This window comes from Pan paniscus, chromosome 6 (genome assembly GCF_029289425.2).
Source record: "Pan paniscus chromosome 6, NHGRI_mPanPan1-v2.0_pri, whole genome shotgun sequence".
NCBI lineage: Eukaryota > Metazoa > Chordata > Mammalia > Primates > Hominidae > Pan > Pan paniscus.
The window spans coordinates 26251383-26272406 of NC_073255.2; positions in this window are offsets into that span (position 1 = coordinate 26251383).

The following is a 21024-nucleotide window of genomic DNA, read 5'->3' on the forward strand; positions in this document are numbered from 1 at the left end:
GTGATTTTAAAATCTTGTTGAAGTGGTAAATCTTTGAAATGCATTCAATATTTTAACTTCAGGCCTGAAACACCTTAATGTTAATATTTAAGATTTTAGTTTCTCAGGAAAAACCAAACTACAGTTCTTTGGTTTCAGCAAGAGTTTATTCTTTTCTAACACTTGGGGATTTTTTTCCCTATGTAAAGGGGATAAACAGGGCCAGGCATGGTGGCTTATGTCTGCAATTCCAGTACTTTGGGAGGCTGAGGCAAGAGGATTGCTTGAGTCCAGTTCAAGAACAGACTGGGCAACATAGTGAGACTTCACCTCTACAAATAATACAAAAATTAGCTAGGAATGGTGGCATGCACCTGTGATCTCAGCTACTTTGGAGGCTGAGGTAGGAAGATCACCTCAGCCTGGGCAGTCAGTCAAGACTTCAGTGAGCTGAGATCATACCACTGCACTCCAGCCTGGGTGACAGAGCGAGACTCTGTCAAAAAAAAAAAAAAAGTGGGGATAAACAACATATTTAGGCATATATTTTAAAACATATTCACATGCTACAACTAAAACATAAAGATATAAGTTTCAGAGCCAAAAACATACCTAAGAGGTACATTAATAATTATTTTGCAATTATCTCCCAAATTCTAATATTTGACTTTTGAGTAACTGAAAAATGTGGAAAGTAATTACAAAGTTGCATAATTTCTGAATCCATGTTTGATTCAAATATCCAGAACTACTTGAGCGAGCTAACAATTCTTATATGCCATTCTCAACAACCTATAAGTTTTTATAAAATAGAAATAAAAAGTAATGAAAGAAACTGCCTGGAGCGGGGAGATAAAGAAGGATAGGTTAATGGGTACAAAAATACAATTAGAAAGAGTAAGATGTAGCGTTTGGTAGCACAATAGGGTGAGTATAACTGACAATAATTTACTCTGCATTTCAAAATAACTGAAAGAATGTTGCTACCACAAAGAAATGATAAATGCTTAAGGTGATGGATACCACAATCACTCTGATTTGATCATTACACATCGTATACTTGTATCAAAATATCACATATACCCTAGAAATATTGTATAGATAATAAATTATCTATCCGTAATAATTAAAAATTTTAAATTTCAATTAAAAAAAAGAAACTGCCTGGATGTGGTGTCTGATTTTAAACTCAAATAGAGATACCTTGATGGAAGAATGGAAACCATACTATTCTTCTCATAAATATGAAACAACCTTAATAAATAATAAAAATAATAATAGTCACAAAAGTTTGTAGTTTTATTTTTACTAATTCAAAACTATGATTAATTTTAAAAGTTATGCTTAAGTAAAACCATGATTACCTTTTATATAAAACTATGATTAATTTTTTTAATAATGATAATTTTTTTAGGGTGCTTTCAAATTGACAACAAAATTGAGCAGACAGTATAGAGAGTTCCCACATACCTCCTGCCCCTAAAGGATGCACTGCTTTCCCCACTATCATTATCTCACCAGAGTGGTATTAATACATTTGTTACAACTGATAGGCCTAAGTTCACAAATCATTATCACTCAAAGTTCATAGTTTACATTAGGGTTCATTTGTCACTAAGGGAATTAGTGATAAATGTGTAATGACATGTATTCACCATTATAGTGTCATACAGATCGAAGAATGTCAGAACAGTTTCTTCATCGCTCTCAAAATCTTCCATGCTCCACCTATTCATTCCTTCCTCCCCACAATCTCTGGCAACCACTGATCTTGTTATTGTTTCCATGGTTTTGCCTTTTCTGGAACGTGATATGGTTGGAATCATACTTTAGGTAGCCTTTTCAGATTGGCTTATTTCACATAGTAATGTGCATTTCAGATTCCTCCACGTCTACTCATGGCTTGATAGCTTGTTTCCTTTTAGTGCTGAATAATATTCCATTGTCTAAATATACCACAGTTTATCCATTCACTTACTGTAGGAATTTTGGTTGCTTCCAAGTTTAAACCATTATGAATAACAGTGCTGTAACTATTAATGTGCAGGCATTTGTGCAGACACATTTCAGTTCATTTAGGTAAATGCCAAGGAGCACGATTGCTGGAGCATGTGTAAGAAGCTGCCAAACTGTCTTCCAAAGTGGCTGTAACCATTTTGCATTTCCACCAGCAATGAATGAGAATTCGTATTATTCCACATCCTCTCCAGCAGTTGGGGTTGTCATTGTTTTGGATTGTGGCCATTCCAGTAGTTGTGTAGCAGTAACCCATTGTTGTCTTAATTTGCAATTCCTTAATGATATGTGATGCTTAACATCTTTTCATATGCTTATTTGTTATCTGTATATCTTCTTCAGTGACAAGTCAGTTTAGTCTTTGGCCCATTTTTTAATTAGATTGTTTATTTTCTTGCTGTTGTGTTTTAAGAGTTCTTTGAATATTTTGGATTAGCAATTGTTTTGTTAGAGTAGATAGCTAGTCAGACATAAACAGGGCAGGAGAGGGTCTCCACCCCCATCAGGAATGTCAGGTGATCATCAGGTGATGGTCAGGGAGTTGTCACACTGCTACTCTAAAATAATAATTGGTCACAGCCGGCACCAGGAAAGGCAGTTTTCCAATAGATATAAAACACCTGAGGCCGGGCATGGTGGCTCATGCCTGTAATCCCAGCACTTTGGGAGGCCGAGGCGGGTGGATCACAAGGTCAGGAATTGAAGACCAGCCTGAGGCCGGGCATGGTGGCGGGCGCCTGTAATCCCAGCTACTCTGGAGGCTGAGGCAGAGAATTGCTTGAACCCGGGAGGCAGAGATTGCAATGAGCCGAGATCGCACCACTGCACTCCAGCCTGGGCTACAGAGTGAGACTCCATCTCAAAAACAAACAAACAAAAACAAAACAAAACAAAAAACACCTGAAACTGGTGGTCATCAGCTTTCCAATAAGATCTCAGGAGTTGAGCAAGTGGGCTCAAGCGTATGCGTTAAGAGGCAAAATGGCAGAGTTTAATTGGCATATGACCTACGGGGGCATTCCACACAGCTCAGGTGAGCATGCATACAACTCCAGTAAACACACTGAGCATGCTCAACTTCCAAGTGCTAGCTGGCCACCACACATGCCAGCAGCTCACCCCAAGGGAAGAATCAAGAGAAGAGGGACACAAAATACTAGACGTATGCCAGCATGTAAAACCCTAAGTCCAAGGTCAAACGGTGCATTTGTCCTCCAAGATGCCTGCTTGGTTCTCTTTCAAGTGTTCTTTGCTGTCTTTTTGTTCCTGCTCTAAAGCTTTTTAATAAATTTTCACTCCTGCTCTAAAACTTGCCTCTGTCTCTTCTTCTGCCTTATGCTCCTCAGTCAAATTCTGTCTTCTGAGGAGGCAAAAATGGAGGTTGCTGCAGACCTGTGTGGATTCACTACTGGTAACAGTGTAATGGATATGTCTTTTACAAATACTTTTTTCAGTCTATGACTTGTCTTCTCATTCTCTTGACAGTGTCTGTCAGAGTAGAAGTATTTAATTTCTCTCTCTCTTTTTTTTTTTTTTTTGAGACAAGTTCTCATTCTGTTGCCTAGGCTGGAATGCAGTGGGCAGATCATGGCTCACTGTAGCCTCAACCTCCTGGGCTCTGGTGATTCTCCCACCTCAGCCTCCTGAGTAGCTGGGACTGCAAGAACATGCCACCACGCACGGCCAATTTTTGTGTTTTTTCTGGAGACGTGGTTTTACCATGTTGCCCACCCTGGTCTCGAACCCCTGAGTTCAAGCAATTCACCTGCTTTGGCCGCCCAAAGTGCTGAGATTACAGACACAAGCCACTGCACCCACCCTAAGTGTTTAATTTCCACAAAGTCCAGCTTATCAATTATTTCTTTCATGGGTCATCCCTTTGTGCTACACCTAAAATGTCATCACCATACCCAAGGATATCTAGGTTTTCTTGTATGTTATCTTTTATTTATAGTTTTGCACTTTACATTTAGGTATATGATTCATTTTGAGTTAATTTTTGTGAAAAGTCTGTGTCTAGATTAATTTTTTTGTAGGTGGATATCTATGATTAATTTTTTTAAAGTATCTTGAATTGGGCTTCTTCTCCTGAACAATGTAGTCATTAGATGCAAAAAATTTTAGAAAAACACTAATCTGGAGTCAGAAAAGAAGAAAATTGAGGCAGAGATCCTGGAAAATTACCAGCATTTAAGGAGTAGGTCAAGGGAGCTCTGGAGTGACTGTTGCCTACCTGAATCATCCCAAGTCCGTTGAAATAACTGTTTATTTTTGCCATCAGCTGCTTTAGTTACTTGATGAAAGCTGCTTTGGGAAGAGGGTGACATTATACTGAAGAGGCAGTTCCTTGCAGCTGAGGTGGGTTGACCTAAAGGAGCTTGGCACTTACTGCATCTAGGCAGCAGACTCTTCCTTGAAGAGGGATCTGTTTACCTGAGAGAATAACTTTGCTCTTAGAGAGTAGTTACTGATTTAGGGATAAAGGATCAGGATGTCTGCAACTCACTCTCGAATGGTTCAACAATAATAATATGTACTTGCTATTATTACTAGAACTATTATTTTATTTAGAAAGAGAAAGCAAACATAAGACATTAACAATTGCTAAGTCTAGGTGAAAGACAAATGGGCATTCATCATATTACACTTGCAACTTTCTCATACATTTGACATTTTCCAAAATTGAAATTTGGGAGAAAAAAATTCAGGAGCCCCAAACAATTGGTATCTGTGAAACATCCCCAATACAATATCTATGATGCTTTATTCCTTGACTTAATCATATTTCCATTAAGGGCAAATTATAACACCAGAAGAGCTGGACGCGGTGGCTCATGCCTGTAATCCCAGCACTTTGGGAGGCCAAGGTGGGTGGATCACCTAAGGTCAGAAGTTCAAGACCAGCCTGGCCAACATGCTGAAACCCCGTCTCTACCAAAAATACAAAAAAATTAGCCAGGCATGGTGGTGCACGTCTGTAATCCCAGCAACTCAGGAGGCTGAGGCAGGAGAATCGCCTGAACCCTGGAGGCAGAGGTTGCAGTGAGCCCAGATCGCGCCATTGCACTCTAGCCTGGGTGACAAGAGCCAGACTCCGTCTCAAACAACAACAACAACAGCAACAAAACACACAGTAGAACAGGCTGTTCTGGGGAACTTTGAGATGTTCTGGATTGAGATGTGCTATAGGACAGGGTAGGATCCTCTTGTACTGCAGTCCGTGTGCTGTATAACTGTAGATCACCACTGAGGCAGAGGCCCACAAAATCAAAGCAAAGAAAGTGTAAGCAACTTTTATGGGGCTTGAGGTTTTTATTATTTGGGGTGAGAGGAGGGCTTCTTAAGAAAAAGTACATAAATTTAGGTATAAATGTTAACATTTAGAATGAAAAAAGAAATAAAACACTACAAATTTTGTGATGCTGAGAGATAACACAAATATTTCTAAATCTAGAAACATTACAACATTTTCAGTAAGTACTCAATACATCTCTAACCTATTTTTTACATTACTTTGTCTGCATGTGTCCATAGCCTCTTCATATAATAATGATTTTAATATTTTATTTTTATGGAAAGAATAGGAATGTGAGTCAGTATTCTCTTTAACAACAGGCTTCAACAATTTTAAAAAATTATTGATCATTTGGATGCAAAAACGTGACTTTACTCACAGACATAAATGCTGTTTGTAATATTGCTAAAGAGTTGTGACTGGCAAAGAAATTCTATTTTCTGTGATTTTTATTTTTATTTATTTATTTATTTATTTTTAGATGGAGTCTCGCTCTGTCGCCCAGGCTGGAGTGCAGTGGCACGATCTCGGCTCACTGCAAGCTCTGCCTCCTGGGTTCACGCCATTCTCCTGCCTCAGCCTCCTGAGTAGCTGGGACTACAGACACCCACCACCACACCCAGTTAATTTTTGTATTTTTAGTAGAGACAAGGTTTCACCGTGTTAGCCAGGATGGTCTTGATCTCCTGACCTCGTGATCTGCCCGCCTCGGCCTCCCAAAGTGCTGGGATTACAGGCATGAGCCACTGCGCCCGGCCTTATTTTCTGTGATTTTTAACAAAAAGGAGGAAACTGTATGGTACATTTACTAATTGCACATGTTGCATTACCAAGTACATTCCTAATAAGTGAAAACTTCTATTTTGACCAAGTGTTTATGGAAACCAAGTCTTTTGCTGACAGTTTTTCACAGACTAGCTTCTGTCTCCACTAATTTCAGGGTTGTTTCTTCTCCACCACCTATATGCTTGTAGTGCAAGTCTCTGCATTCATATCATCGTTCAATCTCTAGCCCTGAACCTCTGTATTAAGACTCCAAGTGAGTTGACAAAATAGTATAGGTTTTACTGCTTCTCTAATTGCTGCTACCTAACTACAGATGGAAGTGAATGTCAACCTCATATATACATAACCCATTAAATACACACTAAACATGTTCCCATCTCAACTTCTTTTTACCTGGTTCCCCAAAAATCCCCACAGCCACTCCCACAATATCTAATCCAAAGGGAAATATGAAGAGCAGAAATCTGAATGGAAAGAAACAGCAATATTAACCAATTATACTTAAAATAATTTCTATAAAATTATACAATTAGATTGTTTTCAGCAATAGAATGCCAATAATAATTCATCTCCAAAGACAGTTCTATAGTAGAAGCAGAATGAAAATCTGCGTTCAAAGATAATAAGGAACAATGTAAAATTCCTGACTACTAAATGTTGTTATTGTATTTTAAACTGATAATGGTGTTATCAAGTCTATATGGTATTTAAATGATCTTTTATGCCTTTAAATGTACTGTAAAGGTTTCCATTTTAAAAATATAGTTAAAATGTTAAAAATTATATCATTTTTAGCTTTTTTAACTTCTTATGAAATGTTTTAGATATTAATTTTAAAACATTTAAGGGGGAGATTTTAAAAATTATTTTAGGATGTATAGAAATAAAAATGTTTGAAGATCAATGCCCTAGATCCCCTAAGCTTTCTGCCTTTATCAAATTAATTCATCAGTAACCTGTAAACCTGGATAACCCTCTAGCTCCCTCATAGAAATGACTTCACAGACTGTGAGCTAACATATTACACTCTCCTTTCGTAGAACTAAAACACAAATTACCCCCTCCCTGACCTTTAAAAATTATTTTGAATGCATTTCACTATACCACTCAAGATCCCTGGAAGATATATACCTCTTAAAGTATATGGTAAGGAAAAGTTTGTTCATTGATACACAGGTATGATCTGTAACATATCACAATTCCATTTTATCTTCTATGTCCTCAAAGTTCAGAGTTAAGTTTAGCACTCAGTTTACTTTCTCTTAGATTAGGTTTCCTAGCACGTAATTATTCCTTGGCCACCTAGGTTGTTACTTGCATTAGACCTACTTTACTTATCTTAATGATTTTATGGTTTTATTGTACTTATGAGAGTGAGTAGATTGCTTGGTTCGTGTGACCTTTAACTCACCCATAAGCAAATAATACACAAACTAGTATGGAAAATTCAGTTGAATTAAACAAATCATCAATGTGAAGCAAAAAGAAATAGGTTAGATGATGGTATTATTGACAGCTAGATACAATGCTTAGAATACCAGATTAGCAGTGTATTAATTAGATGGCCAGAAATTTAAATTATTAAAATTATTACATTTTCCTCTTCTCATTGATAATCTTACTAATTATTCCTGTTTTGTGACCAAAACCTTAGGTATTAGAAATAGGACACATGGGAAAATCGCAGCTGTTTTCAAGAAAACAATAGCCACCTGGACACATATTATGGATTTAAAATAATTGTAATAATTATACAATGTATACATGCACTGCAATGTCATGTACCTTATACGCATATACAATTATTACGTAATTGTATTAATTAATTTAATTAATTAATTAATTAATTAAAAATTAATAAAAATTATGAGGCCAAATTTATAGTTAGCAGCCCAGTCTTAGTAAATAGAACAAGAAAGAAATCATGTAGGAAGTGACCATATGATAGAACAGCAAATAGTATTAAGTTCTAAAATATTTTGCAGGGCTACTTAAAATAATTAAATACCATCAATATTGTATTTGTAAAATACTACAAAATCCAGTTTAGGAAATGAATGCATTTGTGATAAGCCCTCTGGTAGCAGTTCATATAATGAATTGTTTCCCATTATTTAAAATATTTATTTGAATACATTATTTGTTGCTGGACACGGGCTTATCCCTGTTATCCCAGTACTTTGGGAGGCTGAGGTGAAGGATCACTTGAGGCCAGGAATTGGAGACCATCCTGGGCAGCATATTGAGACCCTGTCTCTATAAAAAAATTTAAAAAATTAGCTGGGTATGTTGGTGCATACCTGTAGTTCCAGCTACTCTGGAGGCTGAGGTGGGAGGATGCACTTGAGTCCAGGAGTTCAAGGTTACAGTGAGCTATGATCACACACGCCACTGTATGTATTCCAGCCTGGGCAACAGAGTAAGCCGAGACTATGTTTCAAAAATATAAATAAACAAATACATACAGAAAGAGATATTTGTAAGAAAGGATAATCCACTCAGTGGACTCTGTTTAAAAATTTAATAAAAGAAGGAATTCAGTTGAGGGACTATATCTGTGGCATATCCATGAAGATTCCTTGTAGAAATTACAATCCCCACTTTTCATTTACTGGAGAACTTCACTAACATCTTACTAATTCTTTAAAACCACACAATAACAAAAACAATAGCCAGACACCACATTTTGCTACCCTTGTGTACCATCCTTATGGCAAAATGTAGCTCAAAAATCTCAATTATCATATAGAAGTATTCAATTTTTCCTCTATGCTAGGTAATGCACAGTCCAGTATACACGCTGTTTTAGACAGGTCCAGGGACTGTCGGGAGTGTCCCTTTTCAAGAATCACACAATGCTTGTAAAGAGGTTGCTCTTCAGTTTAAATACTCTCTTTGCTCTTTTTACCTTGACAAAAAAATCCACGATGAAATTTTCCCTTGCAAAAAAATAATTTAAAATACATATTGGAAGGAGAGTTGGCTGGGTGTGGTGGCTCATATGCCTGTAATCCCAGCACTTGGGGAGATCAAGGCAAGACAGATCACTTGAGCCCAGGAGTTCAAGACCAGCCTGGGGAATAAGATAAGACTCCATCTCTACAGAAAATATAAAAAATTAGCCAGGTGTGGTGGTGCACACCTGTAGTCCCAGCTACTTGGGTGACAGAGGTGGAAGGATCATTTGAGCCTGGCAAGTCAAGGCTGCAGTGAGCCATGATCATGCCACTATACCACTCCAGCTGGGCTTTAGAGTGAGACACTGTCAAAAACAAAGAAAAAGAGAAAGAGAAAAGAGAGAGAGAGAAAAATGGAGAGTTCCCCATATCTTATTTTAAATGAGTCATACCTCTTTTAAGTCTTTCTTCTATAATTCAAACAACATGTGGACTATGTCTCTGCTACAAAAATGAAGTACCTTGTGTTACTCATCTATTTCTGGAAAGGTATGTTCAAAATGAGAATTTCATGGTAAAACATCCTCTGTCCACTCATTGTCCTGGGTAGTTCAATGACACCTTATTTCAAAATATTCTGATGCCCAATTAACTGGAACCAGGAAAAATTATCCATATTAGCACTAGGGAATGAACAAAACTTATTTGCTGTTTTGTCATTTTGCCCTCCCTAGTATAAATTCTTGTTGATTGAGTTTAGTGAGACTTTTTTTTCTTTTTGAGACAGAGTCCCACTCTGTCACCCAGGCTGGAGTGCAGTGGCGAGATCATAGTTCACTGCAACCTCTGCTTCCTGGGTTCAAGTGATCCTCCTGCCTCATCCTCCTGAGTAGTTGGTATACAGGGGCATGCCACCACACCTGGCTCACTTTTGTATCTTTGTAGAGACAGGGTTGCCCAGGCTGGTCTTAAACTCCTGGGCTCAAGCAATCCTCCCATGTTAGCCTCCCAAAGTGCTGGGATTGCAGGTGTGAGCCACCACACCCAGCCTACTGAGGCTTTTCTGCCCCTGCCCTATAAAGAAAGGAAAAAAGAAAACTCTCCTCCACAGTAGTTGAAGCAGAGCCCTTCACTGCCACTCCAGCCAGTACAATGTCTGGAGTGCAGTAGCTCTAGTGGCTATTCACAGGCATGGTCATAACACACTGCAGTTTCAAATTTCTGGCCTCAAGCTATTATCCCACCTCAGCCTCCTGAGTAGCTGGGACTACAGGTGTGCCCCATCACACTCAGCTCAGAAACCCAACTTAAACTAGCTAACTTAAAATGGAAATGTATTGGCTCAAATAATTCAGAATGACAAAGCTATTGCTATTAATCCAGGTTCAAACAATGTCATCAAGTTCTCTTTTCTTGGCTCTATTTCTCTTTGTATGTTGGTGTAAGGGCCGAGGGAAAGTTTCCCCTCTGCCCTCTAAAGGTTTGCTGAAAATGAACTGACAACAGGTAGATTCATAGAAAAATAGATGCAAATTTATGTAACATGCTTATGCATGGAGGTATTGCAAGAACATGATTATCCAACAACCCAATGAGGTTCAGATGCTTATATACCCTTCTTCATAGAAGAAGATGTGGAAAATGTGGCCATTTTGAGGCATAATTATTTTTAGGGGGAATGAATGGGTCCATTGCACAGAAAATGTTTAGTAAATAAGTCTCTGAGAATTGAATGGGACCAGAGAACACTATGCGGGCTCTGGGTGTGACATAGCCCAATGTGATATAATAATCTTCTCTGGTTAATGAAATTGGGAGGAAAGGATCAATGGCAATTATGTTCCTCTTTGGTGGGTCCAGTTTCTAGGTAGAAAAGAAATCCAGAGAACAGCCTCACCCTGTGCTTTGGGAGAGATAGAGGATTAAGAAGTGGGGAAAGTCAAAGAGACCTGAGACTGCTTCTTCGGTTCGGTGTGTCAAATCTCCATATTTCGGAGTATCATTTCCTGAGCCCAAACTTTGGTATCATGCTAAAGAGAGTCTTTCTCTTTGTTGCAGAGATCATGGTTAATGGTGGCCCCATAGTTATATCTTTCCAGCATTGTGAGTTCACATTAAAGACGAACTTACCCCATTAATTTTTTGCTTGGGATGGGTTATACTCCAATTCTAAAGCAAGACCAAGTACATTACTCAAGTCATAGGCCTACTGCTGTTGGCAGAGTAAACAAAACCAGAAGAAGGAAAAAGGAAGAAAAGCTTATTAGTCAAACAAAAGTGTCAGCTCTGAGAGAGACTAGAAAGCAAATTATAATCATCATAAAACTCACTGAAATGGCTATAAATTTAGGAGTGTATAAAATGGACCTGTTTTTACAAAGGATTCATTGAGCAAGAGTTGGGTGCTAGAAGCCAGTTTGTCACAGGGCCTGCTCTGCTGTGGAACAGAAATCAAAACAAAATCACTAGACCAAGCACATAGTTAGGCTACATGATTAACTCTATTGTCTGCACTCAAGAGTCAGTGGGAGTCTCCAGGGGTCTTAAGCTTTCCTAGAAATTTGAGGAGAATACCATCCCCCTAATTTTTCAAATATTCCCATCTTTATCTAGAAGGCTATAAGATTTGTGAGATGTTTGGAGTTCCACAGATCCTCTAGGGAGATTCAGTATATCTGATGGAATCTTGAAGAACCATGGAATTTTCTGGATGTTGGCCAACTTAAAACTGTAGACTAGATATCCTCAATGTTTGTTAACTGCGCTACAGCAGTGGTTCTTAAAATGTGGGCCCCAACCACCAGTGTCAATAACACCTGGGAAGTCTTTAGAAATCTAAATTCTCAGGCCTGTACTCCAATTCTACTGAAACTCTAGGCTCTCAGCCAGCACGATGGCTCACACCTGTAATTCTAGCACTTTGGGAGGCCAAGGACGGCAGATCATTTGAGCCCAGGAGTTTGAGACTAGCCTGGGCAACCTGGCGAGACCTCATCTCTACCAAAAATACAAAAATTAGCAGGGTGTGGTGGCATGTGCCTGTAGTCCCAGCTACTCAGGAGGCTGAGGTAGGAGGATCACCTGTGCCTGGGAGGCAAAGGCTGCAGTGAGACATGATCACACCACTGCATTCCAGTCTGGGTGACAGAGTGAGACCCTGTTTCAAAAACAAACAAACAAACAAAAAACTGTACGGGTGGGGCCTAGCATCTGTGTTTTAGCAAACCCTCCAGGTGATTCTAATGCAACTAAAATTTGAGAACCACTGACCTAGAAGTAGATTGGAAATGAAGCTTACCAGCCAGATTCTTAAAACATCCTTGGTAGTAGTTCACATTATTTATCCACTAGAAGAAAGTGGACTAACTAGAGCTTTAGATAACTCCCAACCAACTTCATGAAGAATGATAATGGCTTTAATGTAGATTATACTGTTAGCTGGTCATTTATTCCATAAATAAATGGAATATATAATTATATGGAAACAAAGTGTTTTGGTGGGTTTTTCCCTTTTTCATCTATTTTGTATAAAGAGACTATTTTCACTATCCAAATTAACAGCTGTAATACATTCTGATTTATATAATGCAAAGTAAAATTGCCGTAATTCCATTTCATTAAAAACACAGCTTGTATGGTAATGCTAAAATGATCAATATCATGTAATATCCTGCATAACACAAATATAGGAATGCACCCAAAAGTTAGAGCTTGGAAAGTAACCATCGCAGTTTTAGATAACAGAATGTACATTAAACAATGTAATTGTGATTATGTATTATTTGTAATAAATGTAAAAAGTCAATTACACCCTTGCTCTGATAGAGAAGTAAAGTTAAAATTGAGATGCTGAAGTTGGTAAAGAAGTGTTGGAGCCAGGCGCGGTGGCTCACGCCTGTAATCCAGGCATTTTGGGAGGCCGAGGCAGGCAGATCAAGAGGTCACGAGATCGAGACCATCCTGGCTAACACGGTGAAACCCTGTCTCTACTAAAAATACAAAAAATTAGCCAGGCGTGGTGGTGGGCGCCTGTAGTCCCAGCTACTCGGCAGGAGAATGGCGTGAACCTGGGAGGAGGAGCTTGCAGTGAGCCAAGATTGGGCCACTGCACTCCAGTCTGGGTGACAGAGCGAGACTCCATCTCAAAAAATAAAAATAAAAATAAAAATAAGAAGTATTGGGAAGCTACACTTGGTGGTCTCTAAGAACTAACATTTATAGAGCACTTATATGTGCCAGATGTGTTATGAGCTTAGACAAACATTAACTCAGTGGAGCATTAAAACATTACTATAAGGTAAGTGTTTTTATTAACTTGCTCCACTTTGGAGAAGAGGAAACAGACTTAGAACAACTCTTTGAAGAAAATGTAGTGGGTAATCATGATCTTGGACTAAGCAATGATTTCTTAAATATGTCAGAAGCACAGCCAATTAAAGAAATAATAGCTAAATTGGACAAAATTTAAAACTCCTGTGCTACAAAGGACATCATTTTGTAATCCCTCCCGAGTAGCTGGGATTACAGCTATGTAATGGGAGAAAACATTTATCTGATAAGAGTCTTGTATTTAGAATATATAAAGAACTCTTACAACTCAATAATGAAAAGATTAATAACCCACTTAAGAACTGGGCAGTAGCTGGGTACGGTGGCGTATGCCTGCAGTCCCAGCTACTCAAGAGTCTGAGGCAGGAGGATTGCTTGAGTCCAGGAGGTCAGGACTGTAGTATGCTATGATTATGCCTGTGAATAGCCACTGCAAGCCAGCCTGAGCAAACGTAGTGAGATATCATCTCTTAAAAAAAGAGATTGTGTGTGTGTGTGTGTGTGTGTGTGTGTGTGTGAGAGAGAGAGAGAGAGAAAGAGAGAATGTGTGTGTGCCGTTTTATAACTTGATTTGACAACCAGTGGTTAGTTCTCATTTGCAGTGGCACTTTTTTTTTAAAGTGGTAACTAGTACATAGGTTACCAAAGTATAGAGCTTGCTTGGTGATTCTTCATCCTCATTACGTTTTCTGGACAACTGCTTATGGATACAGTATGGAACATTCCTTATTCCTTTGGCCCAGAAAGCTTTGTTTAGCCTGGTATCAATCCCCTCATCTGGAATCTCCATCTCCTTCATGGCAAATTTCTTTTTCTTTTTCTTTTTCTTTTTCAGACAGAGTCTCCCTCTGTCACCCAGCAGGCTGGACTGCAGTGGCACAATCTTGGCTCACTGCCACCTCCACCTCCTGTGTTCAAGTGATCCTCCTTCCTCAGCCTCCCAAGTAGCTGGGATTACAGGCACACACCACCACACCCAGCTATTTTTTGTATTTTTAGTAGAGACAAGGTTTCGTCATGCTGGCCAGGCTGGTCTCAAATTCTTGACCTTAAGTGATCCATGTGCCTCAACCTCCCAAAGTGCTGGGATTACAGGCATCAGCCACAGCACCTGGTATGGCAAATTTCTATATCTCTTTGAGTGTCTGAGAGGCAGGCTTCTTGAAGCCCACTCCATGGATGCCCTTGGGAATGTTGGGTATGGCAAATTTCTATATCTCTTTGAGTGTCTGAGAGGCAGGCTTCTTGAAGCCCACTCCATGAATGCCCTTGGGATGCCCTTGGGATGGTGTATTCTCAGGTTACCATGTCATTGATGGAAGAATGGCCTTTCTTGTTGCCACCTTTCTTTGTGGGAGCCATTCTGCTGGGCACACATTGGAAAGGAGAGGGCAAAGATTCTGAAGAGACATTTATCCATAAAAAGTATACAAATGGCCAACAAACACATGAAAAGATGCTCAATATCATTAGTCATCAAAGAAAAGCAAATCAAAACCGCAATGAGATATCACTTCACACCTACTAGAATGGCTAAAATCAAAGACAGAAAACAAGTATTGGTAAGGATGTGGAGGCATTGGAACCCTCATATACTGCTGATGGGAATTTAAAATGGGGCAGCCACTTTGGAAAATAGTGTGGCAATTAGTTCTTCAAACAATTTAACATACAGTCACCATATGATATGGTTTGGGTCTGTGTCCCTACCCAAATCTCATCTTGAATTGTACTCCCACAATTCCCACGTGTTTGGGGAGGGAATCATGGGGGCAGTTTCCCCCATACTGTTCTCATGGTAGTGAGTATGTCTCACAAGATCTGATGGTTTTATCAGGGGTTTTCGATTTTGCATCTTCCTCATTTTCTCTTGCCACCTCCATGTAAGTAGTGCTTTTCACCTCCCGCCATGATTCTGAGGCCTCTCCAGTTATGTGAAACTGTAAGTCCAATTAAACCCCTTTTTTCTTCCCAGTCTTGGGTATGTCTTTATCAGCAGCATGAAAAATGGACTAATATACCATATAACCTGGCAATCCCACTCCTAGGTATAAACTCAAGAGAAAGAAAATATATGTCCACTAAAACACTAGTACACAAATGTTCATAGCAGCATTATTCATAATGTAACCACCCAGTGGGTTCACCTTGCCCACTGCCTAGACAGACTCAATTTATCAAGACAGATAGAGAAAGAGTAATACACACAGAGCCAGCTATGCAGGAGACCAGAGTTTTATTATTACTTAAATCAGTCTCCCGAAGCATTTGGGAATCAAAGTTTTTAAAGATAATTTGGTGGGTGGGGGAAGGACAGTGATTTGAGAGCACTGATTTGTTGGGTCAGAGATGAAATCATGGGAAGTTGAAGTTGTCATCTTGTACTGAGTCAATTCTTAGGTGAGGGCCACAAGATCAGATGAGCCAGTTTATCAATCTGGGTGGTGCCAGGTGATCCATCAAGTGCAGGGTCTGCAAAATATCTCAAGCACTGATCTTAGCAGCAGTTTAGGGAAGGTCAGAATCTTGTAACCTCCAGCTGCATGTCTCCTAAGCCATAATTTCTAATCTTGTGGCAAATTTGTTAGTCCTTATAAAGGCAGTCTAGTCCCCAGGCAAGAAGGAGGTTTGTTTTAGGAAAGGACTATTATCGTCTTAGTTTTAAACTATAAACTAAGTTCCTCCCAAAGTTAGTTCAGCCTACACCCAGGAAGGAACAAGGACAGCTTAAATGTTAAAAGCAAGATGGAGTCAATTAGGTTAGATCTCTTTCACTGTCTCAGTCATAATTTTGCAAAGGCAGTTTCAATAATAGCCAAAAGGTGGAAATATCCCAAATGTTACCAACCGACGAATGGAAAAACAAAATGTGTTATATCTATAATATGAACTATCATTCAAATGTATTTCTTCATAAAAAAGAGTGAAGTTCTGATGCATGCCTGTAAAGGAAAAAAACAAATTGTTTTTTCCCTCTACTCACACACTTAACACAGAACACTTCTGTGACCAGATGTGTGGGTACCCTATATCTCAATTCACTTTTGATTACTTGGAGGTAGTGTCAGATCCCACAGATTCAGAACTCAGTCCCACATGACTACCCCCATTTCAGATGCCAATCACATGTAATAGACGTAATCTACACTTCTGATGAATAGGCTATAAATCAGGGTTCTTACAACACTTTCTTGGGTTTGATTAATTTTCTAGCTGATACGGTTTAGATATTTCTCCTCACCAAATCTCATGTTAAAAATGTGATCCACAATGTTGGAGGTGGGGCATAATAGAAGCTGTTTGGCTCATGGGGGGTAGATTCCTCATGAATGGCTTGGTGCCCTCCCCATGGTAACGAGTTACTATGAGTTCGGATTGTTAGAAAGAATCTGAGACCTTCCCCCTCTCTGTCTTGCTCCCTCTCACACCATGTGACACACCTGCTCCCCCTCCCCCTTCTGCCATGAGTAAAGGCTTCCTGAGGTCTCACCAGAAACCAAACATTTACTGGTGCCATGCTTACACAGCCTACGAACCATGAGCCAAATAAACCTCTTTTCTTTATGAATTACCCAGTCTCAGGAATTCCTTCATAGCAATGCAAAATGGACTAATACCATAGGGCAGCTCACAGAACTCAGGGAAACACACTTACCAGTTTATTATAAAGGATATGATGAAGGATGCAGATGAACAGCCAGTTGAAGAGATGGATAGGATAAGATTGAGAGTCGGAACGCAGAGCTTCCATGCCCTCTTTGGGCATGACACTCTCCCAGCACCTCCATGTGTTCAGCAACTCAGAAGCTCATCAAATCTTATTGTTCAAGGGTTTTTATAGAGTTTATCTATAGGCACTCTCCCTCCCAAACACACTTCCCAGAGATCAGTGGGTGGGGCTGAAAGTTCTAACCCTCTAATCACTGGGTCTTTATGGTGACCATTCCCATTCTGAGGTTATCTAGGGATGGCCACTCTAAGTTTAGCATAAACTCAGGAGTGGTCAAAAGGGGCTAATAATGAATAACAGAAAGACATGCTCTTGTGCCAGGAATTAAGGACAAAGACCAAATGTATTTCATATTTTACAGCAATGCTGTACCATGGATAAACCTTAAAACATTATCTTAAGAAAAAGGAGTCAGTCACAAAAGACCACATATTTTATAATTCTATTTATAAGAAACACTCAGAGTAGACAAATCTATATAGATGAAAAGTAAATTAGTGATTGGCTAGAACAGGGTGATGGCTAAAGGGTACAGAATTTCTTTTTTGGGTTGATAAAATGTTCTCTTTTTTATTTGTTTGTTTGTTTTTGTTTTGAGATGGAGTCTCACTCTGTCACCCGGGCTGGAGTGCAGTGGTTCAGTCTCGGCTCACTGTAACCTCCACCTCCCAGGTTCAAGTGATTCTTGTGCCTCAGCCTCCAAAGTACCTGGGATTACAGGTGTGCACCACCATGCCTGGCTAATTTTTGTATTTTTTAAGTAGAGACGAGGTTTTGCATGTTGGCCAGGCTGGTCTCCAACTTCTGACCTCAGGTGATCTTCCTGTCTCGGCCTCCCAAAGTGCTGGGATTACAAGCATAAGCCACTGCACCCGGCCTGGGGTGATGAAATGTTCTAAAATTTATTGTAGTAGTGTTATACAAATCTGTGAATATGCTAAGAATCATTAAATTTTTTAATTTTCAAATTATTTTAATTTTTAAATTTTAAAAGTTTAAATGTGTAAATTGTATATGAGTTATATCTTAATAAAGCTATTATTTCAAAAAACAGGGAGAGAGAGAATGATTACAATTCTTGGGAGAGTGGAGATTTAGAATAGTTATCGGGGTTAATGTGATAGGAATTGGTCAAAGATAAACTACTTCTATCCAATGATGAGAAACTGATTAAAATTAGATTACCTGCATGTGTGGAGTGTCAAGGCAGCAGCAGCAGAGTTCTGTAGCCTTCATCTCAGGGTCTGGAGGGCAGGGAGAATGAACAGGCTGGAGGGCTTGCACAAAGAACAAGGTTGGGGTTTAGACCTAGGCCACCATATGCCTTTCGTGGGTTCTTTCCCTCTTCTCTGACCAGTCCCTTATACTTTACTTTCTGCAGCCAATCTTCTTCCTGGGTCCATTTCCACATGCTGTGTCCTTAAAGGCTCCGCATGTCAGCCCTCTACTTCTCTCTCTCCATGCTCTCCCTTGGTGAGCATACACACGGTCTCATTTTCTGATGAGTCCAAATTACATGTCTCTAGCTCAGACCTCTCCTAAGCATCAGATGCAGTTACTCAGCTACCCACTGGACATTTCCACCTGATTATCCCACACACATTTCAAATGTAAATACCCAACGTTGCTCCTTCTCTATCTAACTTATCTTCCTCTACTTCCTATTTTGGAAAATAGACTTCGAGGGTGAGCGTAATTTTGCACACAGTAGAATAGGAATTTCATAGAGCCCTGTCAAATAAAAATTCTAAGAAACCATTGTTTTGGACTAAGATTCTGCATTTTAGACCAGACTAAAAATCAAAATGAAGTCACCCATGCTAAAAGTTCCACATCACCAAACCCAAACTAAGTTATTATCTGACTTTCTAAGAAATTAGGAGAAAGAAATAACAGCTAATTTCCCAAACAGATCAGTTTAAATCTTCAACTGGCATGATAATGAAATTTCCTTTGCACTAAAAAGGTATCCTGGGCAGAGGTGGGACGATCCTTGAGCCCAGGAGTTCAAGACCAGCCCTGGCAATGCAGCAAGACCCCACCTCTAAACATTAATTAATTATTTATAAAGGAGCCTGAAATAACCTAATGTTAACAAGTTGTTTTCCTATTATTCTAAGAGTAATTAACATACTGTTTGTTCTTTGCTTCTGCTTTCTTCAGCCCTTCTCTATGAAGCCAAACTCTTGTGCTCAGCTCAGTGGAATGCATTATATTTTATAGAATGAAGTGTTGCTCTATTTTAGAACCACAAATAAAGCCAACTGAGATTTTTACACTACATTTGTTGGAATTTTGTCCTTTGACAGCTCCATGAAATGAGATGGTTGATAGAGGCAAAGAGAACCAGGTAGTAAAAGAGATTATTACAAAATTAGACTTTTGATCAAGCCACTCCTTTGGTTGAACACTTTCAATTACTTTTTAATATCAGAGAAAAAATGCAAGTTCTATATGCCATTACTCGTAATTCACCTTTAGCTGTATACTTAATTTAAAGGAGCATGTATCAAACAGAAATAACCCAGGCATATACAAAGAACTGTCACATAGATTGACCTTGACCCCCAATAGCTTATGGTCTAGCAAGGAAGGCTCATGAGTAAAGTGTCCATACAATGTGATAAATGTAAAGAAGGATTAAGCATGTTAAGAAAAGACCATGAGATCCTTGGAGAAAAAAGGAAGAACTTTATTTTCTTTCTTCTTCTTCTTCTTTTTTTTTTTTTTTTTGAGAACCCTATTTTCTAAAAGCAGTCTGCAGTTGGAAAGATACAAGCCTTCAGTGCAAACAAAAATGTGGTCCAAAGTGGGGTGGGGGAGGATGAAGAGTTAGGGATTATTATATAAAGGCAGAGCAAGGAGTGAAAGGGAGGGAAAGGGAAGGGAGGGAGAGAAAAGGAGGGAAGAATAGGATCTTGATTGGATGACTTTTAAGCCCCAAATAATTAGTCTTTCTTAAGTGGCTGGTTCCAGGTGGTAGGTTTCACCAATTGGTAGGTTGCCACCAGGTGGTCTGTTGGTGGTCAGTTGGGGAATTTTCAGCTGTAGTCTATCTTGACACTGACAATAGGAACTGATTTGGCTTGATTGTAGCCAAGAACCCAGAGTAGGTGACTGCTCCCTCACCTAGTCACGGCTGCTCATTCTCATGTTTTAACTTTGAGCAGCTCCTTTAGCCACAGGGGGCCCATTTTGTCTGTTGGCCATGGGCATATGTTAGCAAGTACAAGATGCCATGACAGCACATAGGGCATCTTACCCAGCAATTTGGAGGGTATGGTGTGTTAGCAATAGCTTCCCTGAAGCCATGAGAGTTCCTGAAACAAGAAATAGGAACAGAAGTTAGTCTACTGCCGTGGAGGAAAGAGTATACCAGGCATGAGCTTGGCCTGTCTTTGGGCTGCTTCAGTAATGGTGAGTGCAGAGTGTTGAAGCCTGGAGAGGGAAATTGGTGAATATCAAGGGCAATCTTGGGGAATAAAGTGAGAGCAAAATCGAATGGGAAGGAAGGCTGAGGACACAAAAGGGAATAGAACACTTTTCCAATAAGTTTGGCTGTGAAGAGGAGCAAAAGATAAGGCAAGAAGAAAAAAGGGGTGTGGTTTGGTAAAGTGCTTGGGGTTATTTGTGTGTGTGTTTCCAAAGTAAGAAAGATGTGAGCATGACTAAGTGCTGAAGGGAAGAAGCCAGAGTCCTGAGAGCAGGGACATCTGTGGAGCAAGTGCCTAAGGTGGGAGAGGCTGAGAAACTGAGCAAGATGAAGGCATTAGCTTCGTTCTGTGGGATTCGAAGAAAGAAGGAGGGATGAGCGTGGTAAACAGGGTGACAGGAGTTTGATGCATTTCATTTTCAAAGTCACTGAGGGGGCAAGTAGGATGAAGGGTTTGCGAAGTGTGAAGAATGTTTGAAATAGCCATAATGACTGTGGAAGGATTGAGTAGGAAGGATTGAGTTAGAGTGAACAGGAAATGAACTGGTGTTTTCCATGA